Source organism: Chaetura pelagica, unplaced genomic scaffold (assembly GCF_000747805.2).
Source record: "Chaetura pelagica isolate M959 unplaced genomic scaffold, ChaPel_1.0 scaffold150, whole genome shotgun sequence".
In the NCBI taxonomy this organism is placed as follows: domain Eukaryota; kingdom Metazoa; phylum Chordata; class Aves; order Apodiformes; family Apodidae; genus Chaetura; species Chaetura pelagica.
The window spans coordinates 3,290,759-3,312,222 of NW_009952052.1; positions in this window are offsets into that span (position 1 = coordinate 3,290,759).

The window sequence follows — 21,464 nt, forward strand, 5'->3', positions numbered from 1 at the left end:
GACCTTTAAGGCCAAAAACTCCAACTGTAAACCTAGCACACTGCCAAGCCCACCACTAAACCATGTCCTTAGCACAACATCTACACAGCTTCTAAGTACCTTCAGGGTCGGTGACTCCACCGCTTGCCTGGGCAGCCTGTGTCAGTGCCTCACAAACCTTTTCAGGGAAGAAAGCTTTCGTAATACCCAATCTAAACCTTCCCCGGCACAACTTGATGCCTTTTCCTGTTGTCCTATCTGTTGTTACCTGGAAAAACACTGATTCCCATCTCTCTTCAGCCTCCTTTCATGTAGTTGTAAACAGTGAGAAGGTCTCCCCTTGGCCTCCTTTTCTGCAGGCTAAACAACCCTCATTCCCTCAGCTGTTGATTGTAAGACTTGTGCTCTAGACACTTCACTAACTTTGTTACCCTTCTTTGGACATGCTCTGGCACCTCCATGTCCTCCTTGGAGTGAAGGGCTCAAAACGAGTCCCAGGATTCGAGGTGTGGCCTCACCAGTGCTGAGCACAGGGGCAGGATCCCTGCTCTGGTCCTGCTGGCTACACTGTTCCTTATACAGGCCAGGATGCTATTGGCTCTCTTGTCCACCCGGGCACATGCTGGCCCATGTACATGTACAGCTGTCTGTCAATCAACACCCCAGGTCCCTCTCTGCTGGGCAGCTCTCCAGCCACTCTTCCCCTAGCCTGTAGTGCTGCTGGGGGTTGTTGTGGCTTACGTGCAGTGGTCAACATTGACTTTATTGAAGCTCGTGTGGTTGGGCTTGACCCATCAATCAAACCTGTCCAGATGCCTCTGCAGAGCCTTCCTACCCTCAGGCAGATTGACACTCCTGCTCACCTTGACTATGTATTCCAGTAATGGAGTCATCAGGCTCCAGGCACTCCAGGCCTGCCCCGGGTGGCACAGAGCAGAGAGGGGAGGCTCTGTGAGCAGCACCAGGGCTGGTGGGTGCATTGGCTGCTGGGCTGGGCTCCAAGGAGACTGGTGGCTGCTTCCTGGGGGCATCCTGCATGGGCTACCCTTCTTCAGTGTCCTTCCTGCAGATGCAGAACAGAGCTTGCTAGGGACCCCCTGCCAGCAAGGACGGAATTATTGGCTTGCCTCCAGCAAATAAGCAAGATGTGAAAGTTTACTGCATGCAGCTGATGTTTGCTGAGCCTGAAAAAGCTGACTTTCTGGGACCTCTATGCTTTTGGGCTCAGGAACACGCTCATGAGCGGTGGAAGGTCACGGCTGACACTGAGCAGCTGGGCCTGTTTTGAAAGTTTGTGGTCTGGGAGCAGTAAGATAAACAGCAGCTCAGCAGAGTTCTACTAAAAAATAAATAGAGCATGTTATCCCTAAATTTTGAACAATTAAGAAAAAGTACCGTCATATTGAGCATGGACTTTATAAGCTGTAGTTTTAAAACCTGTCCAGAAGGCTCTGGTTTGTGGGAACTTGATTTTGATCAGGAGGAGAAGAGAATGTTTATAGGGTTTATGTTTGTCTATCCCACAACCCTCATGAAAATGGCAGATTCCTTTATATACAGCTGACACCTAAAGTTCAGATCATGGAGCAGACTGTGTATTCCAGTTAATTGTGCTTAAACATTCACTATGATACTCTGCATTTTCTGCCCTTCTGGTTACAACTTCATACAAATATGGCATCCACAGAGTGCTGATCTCAGAGCTGAATGTGAAACTGTTGGTCCTGAACCAGGGTCCTGGGATTTACGATGTATATTTGGTCCCTCTTCTCTTTTTTAAAAACAAACGATGATGTTGGTTTTCGTTTTAATGCATTAGAATTAGTTGTAATATGTTTTCCGAGGCACTGTAAGCAAAACTATATAAAGTTGTACCAAAAAGATTATAAAGAATAGATCTGAAGAAAACCCTGGAAGTGCATGGGTTCCTACTATCAGACTGCATTAGGCAGAGCTCATCTGGCAAATTTACTAGGTTTCAGGGAGTATTTTTTTTTATTTTTCTTCGTTCCATTTTTGCTCTATGGAACCAGAAATCCACACTATATATCAGCCACTGGATGGGAAATTTGTAGTGTTTTACAGAAGAAAATAGATTAAAAATACATGTATTTATTTTTAATAAGAGCTTGTTGTTTACTTGGTTGAATGCAAAAGAAATACTTAGAGAAAAGTAGTGTGTAATTTCTTCTGAACACACACTATAAAAGTGTGTACCTGCAGGCCTTCTCCACAAATAGCTCCAAACACTCAAGGGACTTCAGAACTGTACTATTGCATTCAGGGAGATATTAACACTTTTCTTTTTTTTTTTTTTTTTTTTTTCTGTATTTTATACCTTGACTGGTTTGGCAAAATGAGGATTGAAGAGATGAAAATAATAAAAAAATGAAGTGAGTTCATTGCCCCTTCCCAAGCCAGATGCCTGTTTATTTTTGAAATTTAAAGTTTGACTTGACAATGAAGAATCAGCAATATTTTTGTAAGGTGATAAAATATAATGTATTTGCTGGATTTGGATTAAATTAAGTACCTTTGAAAAAAATTCTGGAAGGGATAAATGCAGACTTTTTTTCTCTTTTTTTCAGCTGTAAGTCAAGTGTGCACTTATGATGTTGTTGAGTACTCCTATATGTTTCTTTCAGCTCTTAAACAGAGTTCTAGCCTAGAATTATAAAAGTTCTTAAGTGGAAGCGTATTAAATATTAAATATTTGAATAGTGATATAATTTCCTAAACCAAACCAACAATTTGCAAATTGAAGTTAAATACATCCTTGTCTTGTAAGGAGCTCCAGGGTAAAGGTATTCAATTACTCAACTTTTATCAAGGTTGTTTGAGGTATTTAAATGTTTTCTTTGTTCTCTTTCTTAAACAGCTGTAATTTAGTCTTAAACAAGCACAAGGAATTGTGATATTAAGAAAATGAGTATATTTTTTCTGAGGCAGAAGAGGTAGAAAGGTATAATACAGATGCACATAGAAATAGAGAGACTGAGCCATGCTGGGAGTTTTTCAAGAACACTTTCCTAGATGATAAGCAAAACAGGTTCATCCCCTTTAAAGGCAAGGAAAGCAGGCTGAGCAAGAGATCCCCTTGGTTTGACTGGGAGCTTCTGGGTCTGCTCAGAACCAAAAGGGAAATGCACCAGAGGTGGAAAAGTGTTACATTGCTGGTTGGAAATTACAAGGGCATTGCCAGGATATGCATATATGCATTGGGAGAGTAAAAGCTTAGCTTGAGCTGACATTGGCCAGAGATGTCAAAAACTTCAAAAAAAAGTTCTTCGGATATGTTAACCACAAGCAGAAAGGAGGAATAATATTAGCCCACTATTAAACAGGAGAGTGAGCTAGTCATCAACAATGCTGAAAAGGCAGAGGCCCTCAACACCTTCTTCACCTCTGTCTTTTCTGGTGCCGTTGGGTCCCAATTCATAGGCACAAAAATCAAGGTTGATGCACACACTGACCTGCCATCAGTGAAGGAACAGCTGGTGTTCCACTTTCCAAAATTATTTATTCTCAGAGATTCAGGTGACACTGACAGGTTTGTAATTCCCTAGATCCTCCTTCTTCACCTTCTTGAAGACAGGAGTGACATTTGGTTTCTTCCTGTCCTCATGAACCCGTCCCAATCACCATGATCTTTAATATATGATACAGAGCAGCTTTGTTATGAGACTGGCCAGTTCCCTCAGCTACTGTTGTTGCACCCCATCAGGCTCCAAAGATTTATGTATATCCAGTTTATTTAAATGATTCCTAACATGATCCTCCTCCGCTGAGGATTTCTCCATTTCTTCACACCTTCCTACTGGCCTCAGGGACCTGGGATTCCTGAAGTCCTGTCTCACCAGAAAGGACTGAAGCCAAGAAAATACTGAGTACCACAAATAGTTTTCCTCAGTGTTCCTTTTGCAATTGATAAAATTGTAAAAGCCTGTCTCATTGCCATAGATTCAACTATAGGTTGACTTGGGCTTTCTGAAGCACCTCCTCACACACCACAGTATGTAGGAGAAGGTGTGTGTGTGACTTTAACATTAATAGGGCATCCAGCCTTTAAAATCCCACCACAGAACTAGTTTCTGGTAATGCAGACTCAACATCATCCTCAGACCAGTAATGCTTTGTGTAAGTATGGTAATTTCCATCTCCCTTCTTGCATTTAAAAACTACTAGAAATTATTAGATTGATTCCAGATGATCTGAAGATAGAGCTGTGTTACTGCTCTGTTCCACAACATACCGAGTGGGAAAGAGTTACATCAAAGGTTCAATCAAAGTTGTAGTCATTTTTTTATTCATCCTTTTAAGTGTCCACTTGTTTTAATTTCAATATGTTGAGCAATATATTGGTTCAATATATTACAAATATGATTTACTAGATATTTCTGATATGAAATATCTTCTGGAAAAAGAACCCAGGTTAATTTCCATGATACATTTTGTATTGATGTTCTGTTGAAGTAGCTCTCAGAAGGGAAACCACCACTTAACTCATTTGTCCAATCTGGCAATAAATCAGTGAAGACTACACTGTAGAAAATATTCCTTCATCGGCAGCCACTTCAATGGGGTGATCTCATAATTTTTTCCATGTGCAGTATAGAGGTGTCCAAGATTTATTACGATCTTAATATAAATTCAAGACTATGGGTATGTCTTTATGACTTATTGTCATGACAATAACAAGAAAAGGCCAATGTAAGTACAAGATAACTTTATAGTGTCAGGATATTAAAATATGTCAATCCAAGTTTATGGCAAAATATAAGTAAGTAGCATCTGAAAAGAAGATGTTTTCTCATATATTTTCTAATATATGAAAGTAATTAATTCCATTACAGACAAATAATATTTTTCCTATTAATTCAATACTTGACGTAAAAAAAAAAGTGCAATATAAGGATTATTTTAAAACAATGTCATTGCTAATATTCCTGGATCAGATTCCAGGTAACCACCACCCATATTGTGACAAAAGGATTAGAGTACGAGCTGGAATTAAAAACGAGTACAGGCCTGAATAAGAAGATATAGGTAGACTTTTGTTGCCTTGTTGAAAGATGTAGTCTGACTACTTCTTACCTAATAGTTCTCTCAACCTGAGTTTTTTAAATGTCAGAACGTCCTTTTCTCCTTCAAAACTCCCAACGTTTAACCTAATGACAAGATGCCTACTGTCCATCTAACCATTCCTGGAATCCAGAAACAAGACAGGGTAGAATTTAATATCTCGAAATACTTCTCTGACATTACTGGGCAAAGTAAACCCTGAGAAGACATTGAGAAATGCTGGTGCTAGGGTAACAGGGCACACTACTGAAAGGTTACTCACATACTTAAGAGAAAACGTGTGCACTAAGCTGTGGAAGATGGCCTAAGCTGTGGGCACAAACAAGTGTCTGCAGTGTCCTCAGCTCAACCTTGCTCCTACTGTACTTACAAGCCATGTGCTGAGTGAGTCAGGACCCATCTGTCCTTCCTGGAATCCAGATCTTTTCAGTGGGTGATAGATCAGACCACTGAAACTAACCAGGCTACCATCTGCAGGATGTTGGATCGGTTCCTGAGGTCGTAACTTCTACCCTTTCTGACTCAATCACATTTCCTATCAGTTCTGCCATGCAAGAAGGAAATAGGTTTAACTCTTACTTTGCCAGACTCTTTCTTAAGGGTGAGATCTTGGACGCATTCTCATTTGCATTCGTCAGCAGATGCCAGTTACACAATGAATACAACAACCATGGTGCTTCTCTGTGTTTATATTCTGCAGCTGTGGTCTCTAGGAATAGCTTTCTCATGCCCAGCCTCTGGATGATGATTTGGACAGCCCTTCTGAGACCCTTTAACCATGACCATCAAATGGCACTTTGGAGCCTCCTTTAACCTTAAACACTAGATGATCAAGATACAAACACTCTCTAGCTAACTTACAGAAGCCACCCCGGACTACTCACATCTCCTCAGACTCTAAATCTCCTTCGACCACCAACTGTGTCTCTTTTTTCCCCATGCAAATTTGATATTTCACCTTTGTCTTGTTTTGTTTTTCATCCGCATTGTTCCCACCAGTCTTTGCAATCAAGTGACCTTGCAGGTGTAGCCACAGAGTCAGGGCCACTGTCAAGAGCTGCCTGAAGCAGGAGAGTTCAAGCATCTCTTCTCCCAGAACATTCTCTAAAGACAGAGAGCATATGGATAACCACAGCAGGCAGACTCTCTGAAGTGCATGCAATATCCTTTTTATTTGCTTTGGTGGGATGCAAGAATGATGCAGAAACAAGAAACACAAACCCAAGTCAATATCACTGAAGTCCAAAACTGTGACAAATCTCACTGATCATCCCATACACCTAAAATTCTTTTTTCTTTGCCAGTGGTTGCTCTGTGATTATGTTTTCCATGTAAAATATATATAGTACATGCAGGCAAGAAGGCTCAAGATGAATATGCAGTGTGCAATGTGACATGCAGTCATAGTATCTAGAGAAACTCACCAAGTAATACCTGATTGCATCAAGCTGGGTGGTGATACCCTGAACAGCAGAGAAGGACTGTTTTGAGTGCTGTGTGTTGATTAGATGCACTTGTCTCTACTGAGACAAAGTTTTTGTCTGGTACATGGCAGACAACTAAGAATAATACCAGGGAGAATCACATTCCTAGGATGAGTTGGCACAGTTGCGATGTCAACATGGCTGGCAAAAAGGAATTTTGTGCTGGAAGGAGACCGTGGGAAAACAGGAGGAATCGGAATCACTGTACCTAAGCAAAGGAGGAAAACATCTAATGATGCAGATGGCTAGAGTGTGTCAGAGAGCATGGAAGGTGTGTCAGAGAGGAAGGAAGCAGAGCAGTAGGTCATCCTGTGGGGAAAAGAGGTATACAAGGGTCAGAGGAACATGTGGTGAAGTGTGATCTCCATAAAGAAAATGATAAGGAAAAATAACCTCTTGCCCATACTGTTGTATTTTTAGGTAAATACATGATTATTTATAATAAGTATTATATGTTATAACTTTCAGATAAAGATATTTAATTAAATGCTGAATTCATATGCCAGTGACTTCAACAGCAAACTCTAGGTCAAAGATGCTACCAACAGACTATAAAACACTGCTAAAGGAAAAAAAAAATTAAAGATCCTCATGTTTGCTTCATATAAAACCTGCAGATTAACTACAGGAGAAGTATTTTTTCCCATTGTCACCTCTTTATGTTCCACCATTCAAATGGCCATGTTCCTTGAAGATTTTGGAATCAGCTGCCTATTCATGAATGCCTCATTAGCTATTTATCATAGTTCTAAGTGTTGTCCAATAGTTTTTCTTGGATTACCAGTGTGCAACAGTCTTTTTTAAGCAATTGTTGCCTTCATTATTTTATTTCCTTGCTGTTGGCTGCTGCTCTATGATTCAGACTTCTTCCTGGTGGTAATTTGTTTCAGATCACAGTGTTTGTTGGCTTAGCTTGTCCAGAAGACGGGGCAGTAGGAAAGTAAACAGGTATGATCACTGGCATTGAAGCCGGAAGAGACACTTTCATAAAGGAATGCAGTTGCAGAGGAAGAAATCCCATAGACTCACGGCATAGGAGATCAGGAGAGACCAGCATGACTAGTTTGTTCCACCTGACACAGCCTGTAGATTTTTGGAATGTCTTTTAAAAAAGCGTCAGAACTCAGTGTTCTCCATGAAAATGAAGACAGTAGCTGATCTTTCAATGCTTGTTTTGATAAGAGCCTTGGATATTTCTGTGCAAGGACACGCCTGTAATATAATAGGTGTCATTCCTCACGACTAAAAAATTTAATTAGTGGACAAATGAAAGTGTGGTTGCTAGACAAAAAAAATCACTTTTCAGGTGAGTTCTAACAGGTGTTTGTCTTATTTAAAAGAGGAAAGGAATTGCTTGATTTGGTTATTTTCCAAAGTGGCCTTCTCAGTGTTTCACTGTGAGAGAGGAAGATTATCAACTCCACAAACTAAAAGTTCAGTCATGGTTCACAGCTGATTTGTCCAGTTGAAGCAAAGTTGGTTTTGCACATATTTATATGTGTTACAGTTGTGGTAGGACCTCTGACTTTAAGATAATGCTTGAAACACAAATCTGTGCTCATATACTGAAGATTGAAAAGTCTTTTGATGCCTTGTGGCTTCTGAGCCACTGAAAGAAGCTTATGTCTCTGTGAAGCTATGGCAGAACCTGGGGAGCATGGAAGGTCATGGAGCTGCAGAGCTTGAGGCACTCAGAAGGATCAGCTCCAGCTGCCCTCTCATACACTTCTCTTTTCTCTGGGACTGGGGGAGACTGTTTTGCTCTGATTATTGTATTTAGTGTCTCTCTTTCTGCACTTGCACACTTCTGTTGTGCCTTAAAACATCATAGATACCACCACTTGCAGCAAAAAAGTATATCAATTACAACCGAGGAAGAGGAATGCATGAGATTAATCTTGGTCTGTGGGACCTGAAAGTATCCTTGCTTTTCTTAATGTCATTTATGCATGGGAAGATTAGGATCCTAATTTAAATTATACTTCCTTTATTGCCAACAGCGATACAGTCTTCAAGGGTGATTAATGTGATGTAAATGTCGTAAGATAACTTTCTTTGTAACAGTATTTTGCAGATTACAAGGCTGTTAGGAATTTTGCCTTCAGCCTTCTTTTCTTTAAGCTAAATAACTCAGTTTCTTTCAAGCTCTCCTCATAGCATATATTTTCTTAAGACTGTCCAATTGGTCCATGGTCAGAGAAAAAAATGAGAACAGTAACTAAGTAAAGGACCACATCAGTTCTGAGTAGAACAGGTTTACTACATGTTTTGTGACTGACTCCTGCTCAGATATCCCATAATATTGCTTGACCTTTTTACAGCAACATCACAACATCAAGTAACATTTTGATTATGCCTTTTTAGACTGCTGTTAAACTAGTTGTCCTGCACGTAGCTGCTCATTGCTACAAAAATGCTGAAACTTGCTTTTATTAATTTGTATCTTACATTTTCCAGATCAGTTTTCCAGTGGACAGAGAGAATTTAAAATTCTTGTCCTGTCATTTAGTGCTTTCTTAGCTGTTGATGTGCTTTTTTACACTTTTACTCAGTGTTAAGATGAAGATATTGACCAGGGCTGGAACCATAACATAATCCCAGTTAATATGTGTTTCCATTTTGATGCTGAATATTTTACATATTCTGTCTGAATACTATTTTCAGATAAGTTTTGGGTTACCTTATAATGGTTTCATCTAGACTTCATTCCCCTATTTCATTTCCAAGACTACTCCTCTATTTCATTTCCGAGACTACTGCCCTATTTAATTTCAGGAAGGTAATGCCAAAACTCTTACTAAAGTTGGGATACATTATGTGTATGCATTCTCTGATGCCCAGCATCACTTAGAGACATGTTTTGGTTGACCTAAACCACCAAAAAAGCACCACATTATTCATAAGTGTAAAGAAGACAAACTGATAACCTGACAGTGAATAATGCAACTTAATGGTCTCTGCATGACCTTTTAAAAATCCTGTTAACATAGTGGTCTTAATCAGATTATACTTAAATATGGTTATGAATTTTGTCTCTGGAAAGCACTTTTCTGTGACTGCTATTTTTGGCTATGCATTTTTGTGGGCTCCTTTTACTAAAGGGAAGTTCTCTCCCTGTATAAAGGAGAGGGTTACCTCACACTCCATTCCTTTTTTGTGGCACTCCCAAATTCAACTGACTTAGGGAGCTATTTAGAAAATTTATCTCTCTTTTTCTTCCATCAAAAGAACAATGGAAATCACTAAAAAATTAGACCACCAGGTTAGCCCCCTCAGGCCCTTATTTTTAAAGCACTTGTTTTTCAATCAGTGAAAGGCAAAGATGTATTGTACTTGGCACACACAAAGACAGTGGAAAAACATATCCTTAAGACTATGTTCCCTGTACTTCAGTACAATCCTACTTTCTGGCAATTTGAAGGGCAATACATCGAAAATTTAAGGAAATAAAGGAATAAATGCCTCACCATAATAGTTGCCAAAATATCTCTGCAAATAAACTAGAGTTCATACAAACGAATGTGAAGAGTTGAACATTGATGTTCATGTTGTATTTCACATTCATGAACTATAGAGAATTTGCTGCAAAGACTTGTTTGCTACACTATCATATTTTTGTTTGCAAAGTGTTTTGAAATACCTTATATGAATATTTTGGTATAAATTTCAACTGAAGTAAAATGGAATTACATATTTACTTTGAGCTTTTAAAACAGTTATCAAATTAACCCTAGTAATAAACCAGACAGCACTCTGAAAACAATTCTAGTAACATCTGCAATATCTGATTAAACCATTGTGGATGTTTGTGGTATGTCTTCTAGAAGCAGCACAGAATATTCCTTCATATATGAAAATTATAATCTTGGCTGATTTTACCATGCAAAACTTCACTTGTTTCTTTCCCAAGAGTATTGTAGTAACATGGCAACTGGTAGCTATGCGGCAGTCCTGTGGAAAAAAGGTGGTTCTCCCTTAGACCTGAAGGACAGTGAAGGCATGTCCCTGCAGTAACAGGAAAGAATAGTTATTTGCAAGTCTGCTGTGAGGCATTAAGCGTGTTCTGATTTATTATAACCACATTAGGGTTTCTGAAATTCCATCTACAGGAAAGAGTATCTTAAACTTAATCCCTCCAATATTAATTTGTCATAGTTTATATATGTTCACATTTATCCATATGTAGAGATAAACATTAGAAATATGTATATGCGAAATTATATGCCTGATGTGAGACACTTTATCTTAAAGTAAGGATGGCTGCTCTCATTTTCAAACCAATGTTCTTTCCTCTGTGATAATTTGTCTCTCTAAATTCCTTTTCCACCACATCATACATGGACACTTCCTTTTTAGGAAAGTTGCCTGCAAAGTCTGATGTAGACTACTTAAAATTTCTTTGTTTCCTGACAAAAAGCCAACACTTCTATTAAAGTAATCTTGCTGTATAGGTTAACTTTTAATAAGTATTGCCTAAATTTATAGCAGTAAGCTAGCATTTGCCAAGGCCAGTCCACTGCCACAAGGTTATTTAGGACTCTCTGGTCATCTCTCCTCCTTTCATCCGTCTTACCCTACAAAGCAGGTGGCTGCACCCAGGTGTTTGCTGAGAATGAGCTGTGGTCCAAGCCAGCTCCATGGCTGTGCCCAGTACTCATCTGGGAGAGCTGCCACCTGTCTGGCCAAAACCATGCTGGGAGCCTTGTAGAAGATCAGGTTCTTGTGTCTGGAAACATTCCCTGGCACTGCTTGTTTTACTTGAATAAATCTAGCCATCATGTCTAACTTGAGCACACTGGTAAATAGGGCCACTGGGACAGTAAAAGTTACGCTTCCTAAACCAGACTTAAAAAAACCCCACAACCCCAAAAAAACAATAAAAAAATTAGATGATGGAGAGTTATAATATATACAAATTCTGACACAGCTAGTTCATTTACTAAGTTAACAGGTACAGATAGTTATAACTGCTGCCTACATGCAGCTATAGCAGTGCAGCATATGTGGTTGGTTCAAGCAAAAACATTGACACACAAAATGAGCTGCAGCACCACATTCCCTGCCTGCCTCTGCACCCCTCACCAGATCCTGATGGGGCTGGTGGCTTCAGTGAGGGACAAGACACAAGGGTGGACTGACTGGCATGGCTTTACTTTATCTTCTTTATTTTCTAAGCACATAGCCCAGGGCCCCATGTCAACACCCCCTGGGCCTTCAGCCCCTGCCCCAGCGATGTTGCTGCAGAGCTGGTCTTAGCTCTCCTGTCCTGGCCTTGACCGGCCCTGTCCCCAGGGAGGTGCTCAGTGTTGAGATCTGGTGTCCCCAGCTGTCCTGCTCCTGGCTGTCTGTAGGACAGTGTAATAGGTATTCCTCTCTCTTGTCCTTATCCTGCTCAATAACAATGTGCTCCAGCTAGAGTCAGAAAGACACATCTTCATAGGAATGCACCAAAGTAAAACAGTCTGAAATCTTTTCTTGAGTGTTTTAAATACCACCATCAGGAATTTTAGGTAGTGGTGCTCTACCAGCATTGCTCTAGGAAAATAAGATACTGTGAAGAAAATTAACTCTATAGCAGCAAAAATCACTACACCCCTAGATACAACTTGCTGAGAACCTTTTCTTGATTTAATTAAAATTACTTAGACACCATGATTATGTAAATATAATTCCAAAGTTTTCAATCTATCATAAAAATAGTGTAGTCTATCAAAATATTATTCTACTTACATAAAACATCAGGACATACATCAGCTTTTATGAAGAAGATGAGAAATGCCATGATGATGACTCAAGAAATCCTATTGACCAGACACATATAAGAAAAATGTGAAAAGAAAATTGTGAAATCTTTAACCTTTAGGAGAAATGGCATTGGCAATTTTATCTGCGGTTCCCAGTGTATTTAAAATTTGTGTTGCAATTATTGAGAACTAACAAACAGAAGAAATGAACAATTCCTAGCAGGGATTTAAAAACACAAAAGGTTTCCAGTGTTAATACTCAATATGCATCAAACTAAAGCATAATAACCTCCCAAATAATACATGGAATTGCATTTTGAAATTATAATAATTTAGTGTTTTATTTTAAACTGGCTCAAATACAGCCAAGAGGCTGGAAAATCCAGCATGTGTTTATAAAATAAAGATGTTTTATGTACACTGGTAATGTTATTAATATGTTAAGTACTGCAATACATTGCATGTGAAAAATCAGATACCATTTCTGACTTCCTGGATCAGATAACATTCAAAATAATTTAGGGTATTCAGAACAATAGTAAAATAAATTAATTTTCTGTGTAATGAAATTGATTTAATGTGCATCTTTTAAATAATTAGCACAGAGCATAATGCTATTTTCTATTTATTTTCAAGATTTTAACTTTACTATAAACAGTAACTATTACAGAGAAATTCTAATATTTTCTATAATATAAGGTTGTTCCATTTCCTGAAGTATTCTTAATTTCATGATCTGCAAATGAAAAATTCCTCATGAATTTCATATATCATTTACAAGTAAGTTTTTTATATATAAATATTTCTCCATTGATATGGAATTAATTCAAGTGCAACAAACTGCAGACAGAAGGACTGGATAATGTGTTTGAAGTCAGAAATATTTTAGCCCTGCTCTTGCTGAATAAAGACAGAAAGTATTGAGAAAAATAGCTTTAATGCGTAATTGTTATGTACCTTTTTATATGTTATATTTTTCAATACCAGAGCTGGTCATCTTTCACAAATAAAACTAATATTCAACTGACTTTCATAACTTTGCCTAGACATTGACAATCATCATTGGTAGGTTTAAGGATGACAGAATTATTTCAGGAGACATCAAGAGTAGTCCAGATATCTGCAAGGGATTCTGAGCAGATGTAAAGCAAACCTGCTGAAAATCTCTGAAGTGTTTCTAAAGCAGTCAACAACCTTTTCAAATTTTATACCAACCTGCCAGATGAAGTTTTTGCTTTATGTTCAAACCCATATCTTCCTCTTTGGAAATTATATCTATTTATTCTGCATAGCTGTTGAGTTTGAATGAGAACAGCTGATTTGCCATGGAAAACAGCTGGTTACAATCCTATTAAATTTTTTTTATGCCCTGGAAAAAAGTTATCCTGTTTTCTTTCTGTCTTTTTAGAGTAATCAAAGCTAATTTCTTCATCAATCTCAGAGTTCTTGCTACTCTCACCTGAATTGATCCAAACTACCCTTTTTCTTGAAGGATTATCCCTGCCCTGGAGCCAAAAGAAGTTTTCCTTTTGCCCTCTACACTCAAATATTCACCCACCGTGCCCTTCATTGGATCCTTTTTTATTAGAATCTAGGAATCATCTAGGAATTGTTATTTTTTTCTTTTCCTTTCTCTCTCTCTTTTTTTTTTTTTTCTTTTGCTTTGTTCATTTGTTTGTGTTTTTTTTCTTTGTTTGTTTGCTTTTTCTTCATTCTGGACTCTTTCTGAAGTTGTTCCTCTGGCTATTTCATAGAATCACAGAATGGTTTGGATTGGAAGGGACCTTAAAGACCATCTAGTTCCAACCCCCCCTGCCATGGGCAGGGACACCTCTCATTAGACCAGGTTGCTCAAAGTCCCATCCAGTTGCTCTTTGAACACTTCCAGGGATGGGGCATCAACAACTTTTCTTGCCAGGCTGTTCCAAAATCTCACCACCTTCACAGTTATGATTTTGTTCCTAATTTGAATTTGTTCCCGCTCTATTCTGCATTGGTGAGGCCGCATCTGGAGTATTGTGTCCAGTTCTGGGCCCCTCAGTTCAAGAAGGACAGGGAACTGCTCGAAAGAGTCCAGCGCAGAGCTACAAAGATGATTAAGGGAGTGGAACATCTCCCTTATGAGGAAAGGCTGAGGGAGCTGGGTCTCTTTAGCTTGGAGAAAAGGAGGCTGAGGGGTGACCTCATTAATGTTTACAAATATGTAAGGGGTGAGTGTCAGGGGGACGGAGTTAGGCTTTTCTCAGTGATGACCAGTGATAGGACAAGGGGTAATGGGTGTAAATTGGAGCACAGGAGGTTCAAGGTGAATATCCGAAAAAATTTTTTTACTGTAAGAGTGACAGAGCACTGGAACAGGCTGCCCAGGGAGGTTGTGGAGTCTCCTTCACTGGAGACATTCAAAACCCACCTGGATGAGTTCCTGTGTGATGTGCTCTGGGTGACCCTGCTCTGGCAGGGGGGTTGGACTAGATGATCTCTCGAGGTCCCTTCCAGCCCCTAAGATTCTATGATTCTATGATTCTAATGTCCAATCTAAATCTACCCTTTTTCAATTTAAACTGTCACTCGTCATCCTATTGCTACATGCCCTTGTAAAAAGTCCCTCCTCAGCTTTTCTGTAGGCCCCTTCAAGTACTGGAAGGCTGCTATAAGGTCTCTCTGCAACCTTCTCTTCTCCAGGCTGAAAAAAACCAAATCTATCTTTCTTCACAGGACAGGTACTCCAGCCATCTGATCATCTACTTGGCCCTTCTCTGGACTTGCTCCAAGAGCTCCATGCCCTTCTTATGTTGGGGACACCAGAACTGGACACAGTACTCTAGGTGGGGTCTCACCAGAAGGGAGTAGAGAGAGAGAATACTTCTCTATGACCATACTTCTTTTGATGCAGCCCAGGATATGATTGGCTTTCTGGAGTGCAAGTGCACATTGCTGGGTCATGTTTAGATTCTCATCAGCCAACCCAAAAGTTCTTCTTTTCAGGGCAGTTGTTGATCCATTCTCCACTCAGCCTGTAATAGTCCTTGGGGTTGCCCTGACCCATTTGCAGGACCTTTCACTTGTCCTTGTTGCACTTCATGAAGTTTTCATAGTCTGTGTCGTCCAGCTTTGGCTGAAAATCCTGCCCTGAGTCACTCTACAGCTTTCAAGTTATATTATAATTTTATTTTAGACTCCTAGGAAATATATAACATCTAAAAAGAGTATTATCCATATCAAAGCATACTATTGCCCTTGAGCTGGCAGTTTTGTGTCTTTTATGTGAAGACTTTTAATCTTACAACATCAGTGAAGATGTGAAAATTATGTTCCCACTTTCCTATTGTGTACTTTAGAAGTTACCATTTGGAAGAACAAGAAGCTGCAGTTAAGGACAAGTTCTTTACCAGACATGATGAGGGGAGGGGGTGAGAAATGTGGCTTGAAGTCAGTGTTCTGCTTCCAGAGCTGAAAGCCAAACCTACTCCTGGCATGTCTTCGAACAGCCTGAGGAATGCACTAAATAATTCTGGCTTTATGCCTGCTATTGACTCATGGAGGCATTCTTATCACAAAGGGACTTCAGCAGAAGCCAAGGAACAGACCTTATTTGTGTATCTGTGTGAGTGACAGCAGAAGGGAACAAAGCAATTCTCCATCTTCTTTTCTATAGGTAAATGCTTATCTTGTTCTTTAATGAGATGCTTTGCATGGGAAGTAACTAGGGACCAGCTATTAATTCTTAAAATACTTTAGGATTTGTAAACAACTTATATATGCAAATCTACTGCAAATGAATCTGTTAGAACTGAGCAAAGCATGTAATTTATTGAAAGAATGTGGACTTCTTGTAAGTGGGAACTATTTGACTTCAAGCCATAAACCCTTAAAACTTCACTTCCGAAAGTGTTGGATATTGCCATCCTCAAGGAATGGAAGTTTAAAATGTGCAGCTCTGCTCTTCATATGTAATATTTTGTGTCATCATGATGAGTATGAAAGACCTGGCACATCATTTAGAGCTGAGGAAAATTAGTGGTATATGCAGCACAGGTTTGCCTGTTCTCATAACTTCCATGCACAAGCAAGGTAAGATGGTGTTCCCTAAAACATGTTTTTCAAAAGTGGAAGGTAAGCTCCAGTTGTGTATAATGAACAAAAATCCTGTTTCATACAGCCCATTAGCTAACACAGAGGTTTTTATACAGCTCAAATGTGGTGGCTTTTTGTGATGCTATTACTCATACCAAGTTCAAAACCAGAATCCAACAGCTTGTTTCTAGATTATCTCTTCTTTTTTTTTAAGTAGATGGTTCTATTCTACGTTGTGAGAGGTTTTTTTTAAGACAGACCCCCTATATACTTTAAAATTTACTTTGCAGCTTGATTTAAGTGCTGACCTGTAAGTCACCTTCCTGTTTCAATGAAGATTTTGCTGTCTGAAAGAACAGTTTTCTTTGATTACTCGCTTTCTTTGAAGGCAAAGGGAATGCTGAGATTGGATATTGGTCAATGACTTTTAATTTTTTTTAGAAAGAAAAATATAAGGAAAGAAAGAAAAGGAAAGGAAAGGAAAGCTGTGTGAGCAAGCCTTAAGTGGCTTAAGTTATAGATAGTTATTTGGAAGCTGGCTTTGTAAGTTTTCTAATTGTGCAAAGATCAATGACACTTTCATTATGCTAATTAATAAAGAGATAAATATTTGGAATGTATTGGTAATAATCCTAAATTTCTTTTTTGTTTCCCAAAGTTTCCATGTTGCAAAAGTGAGAAAAAGTTTTGACTCATGAATTAGAACATAAGTTTGCTGAAGTTAGAAGACATTCACTGTATACTTTAAATATTAATTTCCTTCAGTTTGTTTTTTTTGGTAGTTCAGTAGTAGATCAGCCTGCCATTCATAGAAATTTATGAGTACCCTGAAACTCTAGTTTCTGGTAGGCTGAAGATTTAAGTATGCAAAAGCATTATCCTTGTCTTATGCACATGATGAACCCTTTTCCTGTCTTTGCATTGCTGCCTTTATTGTGATGAATGGTCAAGATTGCTGTCTGACCATAGCAAACTGTGATTAATAATGACCTTTTGCAATCAAAGACCCACAGGCACTCTTATGATCAACAATATACAATCTGAGAAGTGCTCAGGATGAGTAACACATTTTTGATGAATGTTGTGTTCCTCACAAGCCTAGAAAAGCTTTAGATGAATGCTTGCAAATTATACCTCATAGTATGAACTGAGGCCATGAGATTAAATGAAAACTTTTTTGGAAAAGAAAGCAACCCAGCCATTGCCAATATTACTCAATACAGCATAAAAAGTGCTAATAGCAACTTGAGATGTGAATAAACTAGATTTATGATATTCATTGAAAAATATCTGTCTGAACCTTGCTGCAAAAACGTGGAAGCATTTTGCTCATCTCAGTTTTTCTGCTGCACAATGACACACAGACTGTCCCAATGTAGGAGGGAATCTTCAAAATTGCCTACTAAATGGCACAGTGACCGCTACAGTAATGTACTAAACCACAAATGTAGGGGATCTGTGCTCAGTTAAAATTCCGTTTTAGTAAGAGCTAGGAAGAGGCAAGAGCCCTAATGAGGGATGCCATGCTCACTGTCCCCTGCATAGTAACTCCAGTTGGCAGCAGGAAGGGAAAGTCTTCTTTGCTGTGTCTCCCATCAGCTTGCTGGGAAGGTGTCCTTACCATGAAGTCTCTCAATGTTTTGTAAGGCTGCGTTAAAGAGCAAGTTTGTGTCTTGGTAAGTGTTAAAAAGGAAGCTTTTGGGATGAAATTACTGTGCTTTATATCAAGACCACTCAGCATTTACTGGTGAGAGGGAGGGTGGGTGTCTGTAGTTTTTGTGTGACTGGGCTATGAGATTTGAAAGCACAACAGGAAAATATTCACAGCCAGAGAGTAACTGCTGGTGGTGATCCCTGTGATGTGGAGAGGGAGAAGGGAAACATTGACACCTCCAAACAATGCCTTTCTCTGCTGTGTCTGTGCTGCTGTAGGACTGGGACCACCTCTGTGGAAGGCAGTCCTGGAAGAAAGAGATGGTCCCTCACCCTGCTGGCCAGCAGGACTGTGCAAATGGGATGGTATCTCTTAGGTAGAAGACACCAGTTACAGATTTCTCTTGTCTTCTGAAGTAATTTTCTTATATTGGTAAGTATGGTAACTCTATATCAATGTAAATATCTGCTCATCTCTTTCCTGAGAACAGAAATGCCAAATACTCATGAAACAATCCTGAAGCCAAATGGAAGCCCTTGACTCCCCTAGTCTTATGGAAAATAACAGTGGCATTCCTTGTAATTTAGTCACATCCTAGTACACACTAATTTTAAGATACTTTTAATACAACCCTGGGAAACTTAAAGAAGTGTAGCTATTCACAACTCTACCTTTTTCAGTTTATACATTTCTCTCCCAAAGAAATAATCAGACTCAGGTGACACCAGAGCACATGTACACACATGTACAAATGCACATCCACACCTTTCTTTGATTACTACATTTGCTGATCTTTCATACGAACTGAAAAACATCTGCAAAATATTTTCTACCCAAAGAGAAATGAATGATGGGTGTTTTAACCTTTGCTTTTTTCAGCCATTAATTGGTGTTTAATCTGAGTGTTGTTAGAGCATGAAATAATGCTCTTCTGCATGATTTTTATTTGCTTTAATATCTGATATAAGAAATACTATCTCAATTAGTCACTATCCTCAAATTACTTCCTTTATTGCATTGAGTTATTGAGTCAAAGACATAGAATAATCTAACTGTAGGGGAAGGTAACAAAAAAAAGCCCAACATGTGGGAAATCTGAGATACTGTTCAGACTTGAGAAACCTGCCTCAAAATACCTTCAGTCTAATGATTTTACCATTTGCATCTCCGTTTTCTAAGAAGGTTGTGACATCTCTAGCTCTGGGCAAGAGCTTCTGGGATAGGCGAGACTGACACAATTCCACGTGTGAATGATACCTGTTAATTCCTGACCTCAAGTTGCCAGCACACATCTGCACTGGTAGGCAGAGCCTGGCATGTGTGGTGCCTTATTTTGCTCCCCGAAGGGGTGACTGTTCTTCTATCATGATGAGCAGTTCTGACAAGTGTGGACTGAGATAGTAGGTATCTTGCAAGTGACACTGGAAACTCCCTGAGAGAAAAGAACCAGTGTCAGAACTAGGCAAAATACGGTAGAATTTAACTTTTCCAGCTTAGCACTACCAATGCCTTACAGGTATGTACAAAAGAGTGCAACAACTGGCAACACGCTCTTAATTCAGGCACATCTGTGATTTAAACGATAGCTTTTCTACTGTAAAAATAAGAAACAACCTGTAAGTGGCAGGAACAGCCTGTGTGACCTTCATGCCTCTATCTCCTGTCCTTTGTTCTGGATCTCCTGAGCTGCGCTGGAATCGGGAAGCACTGGTAGTCCCACTCATGGTCCTGACTGATGTGAAATGGGGGGAGAGACAAGCTTGTGCAACCACCCTGATCCCTTCCCTAATCCACATAAGGGCTGCATCCACTCCTGTCTTTTGAACAATACAGTTTCTTCTTTAAACACACAGCCAGAGCCTGTCCCTCTGAGACTTTGAATTCCTGAAAAGTCCTGATTTTTTCTTCTTTGCTAGAGGCAGAAATAAACTAAGATGTCTTGTGAAGCTCTCTAGTGAGGAGAAACAACCTAGCGTTCCTATTCATGACAGTATATTGCACCAGCTCTGCCATTTCTCTGTAGAAAAGACAGAATTCTGTGTCAGTGGCTGAGCAGCATTCAGGTCAGCAATGTCTGCCAAGAGGAGGATGCAATTAGGAAGGTCTCTGATGAGCACTGACCTTCCTGACCTGCTGATAATGAAAGGCTTTAATGGTGCTCACCTTGAAATGAAAAAGGTATCTAATAGGGAAGCAAGACCAATAACCAGTCTCCAACCTTGTCAAAATGTCCTTCCCTGACAGAGAAGCCAGTAAGTGGGAAGGAAAGAGACTAGCAAAAGGGTTGTGAGAGGGGTTTGAGGCAACTGAGACAGGACGTATGAAATGTGTGAAAACAATGAAATATGTTTAACAAAAAGCAAAAGGGGGATTAACATACTGTATAAAATCCTAAACTATGAGGCATAGTGTATAGAAAGCCACACAGGAAAAATTCAGAAATGGCAGAAGTATTAATTCTTTAACAAAGGCCTGTTACCTTCCAATTGTCAAGCTTCAATCAGTTGAATATATTTTAAAAAATCAACAAAAATTGTCCTTAGGCAACTTAATTAAATTTTTTCTGCTCTATTAAGTGGTTTCTTGTGATAAAACCTCTGTTCTTGTTTTGTTTTGTTGTTTTTTTGTTAAGCTCGCTTTTTTCTAGCTGTCCAGCAATTGCATCTTCTTTCCCAGTTTAATCACTGTTTTAACATGGTATCACATAGAAATAAAGTTTTAAGTAGAACATGAATCTTTCTGTGAAAGCAAGTCCAGGTGTGGAAAATGTATGTTCTTAAAAATTAATTTTTTTATACATTAATGAGCTGAATAGTCTGGGAAAATGGGAACTGCTGACCTTTTTAAAAAAAACAAACATAACCAACATAAAGGTGAATAGAATACTGCTTATTAAAAAAGTGTCCTATTAAATTATTATTTGAGGCACTAAAAAGAAATAAAAGGCTCTGTCGCTTAAGTCATGGAGATACTTCATAGGATGTGGTATAAGCTTTTGCTGAACTGGTCTGCAAAGCTCACCAGTCAACAGCTTGAAATACTTCCCTAGGAAACTAAACAGTAAGTATAATTCAAAAAGTGAATTATTTTAGTTTCATTTTATCTTACGCAAAATGTAAGATTTTGGAGTTCTATTAACCTTTGGGCTCAATCAGTGTCACAGTTTGACTCAGGTCTGACAACAATGTTCTCGATCCCCTCCCCCCCACCCAGGTAGGGAAGAAGAGAGAGAAAAAGAGAGAGACTTGGCTGGATTGAAAACTAAACTACACAGCTTTAATTAAAACACTAATGAATGATACAAGAAAATATATACAATTATATACAGATATATATTCAGGTATGGGCAAAAGCCTCTCGCCTCCCCCCACCCCAGCAACTCCCACAGCACTTCCCTGAACTGGGAAGAGTCCCGAGGAATCCTGGAGCTGCTGCTGGAAAAAGCAC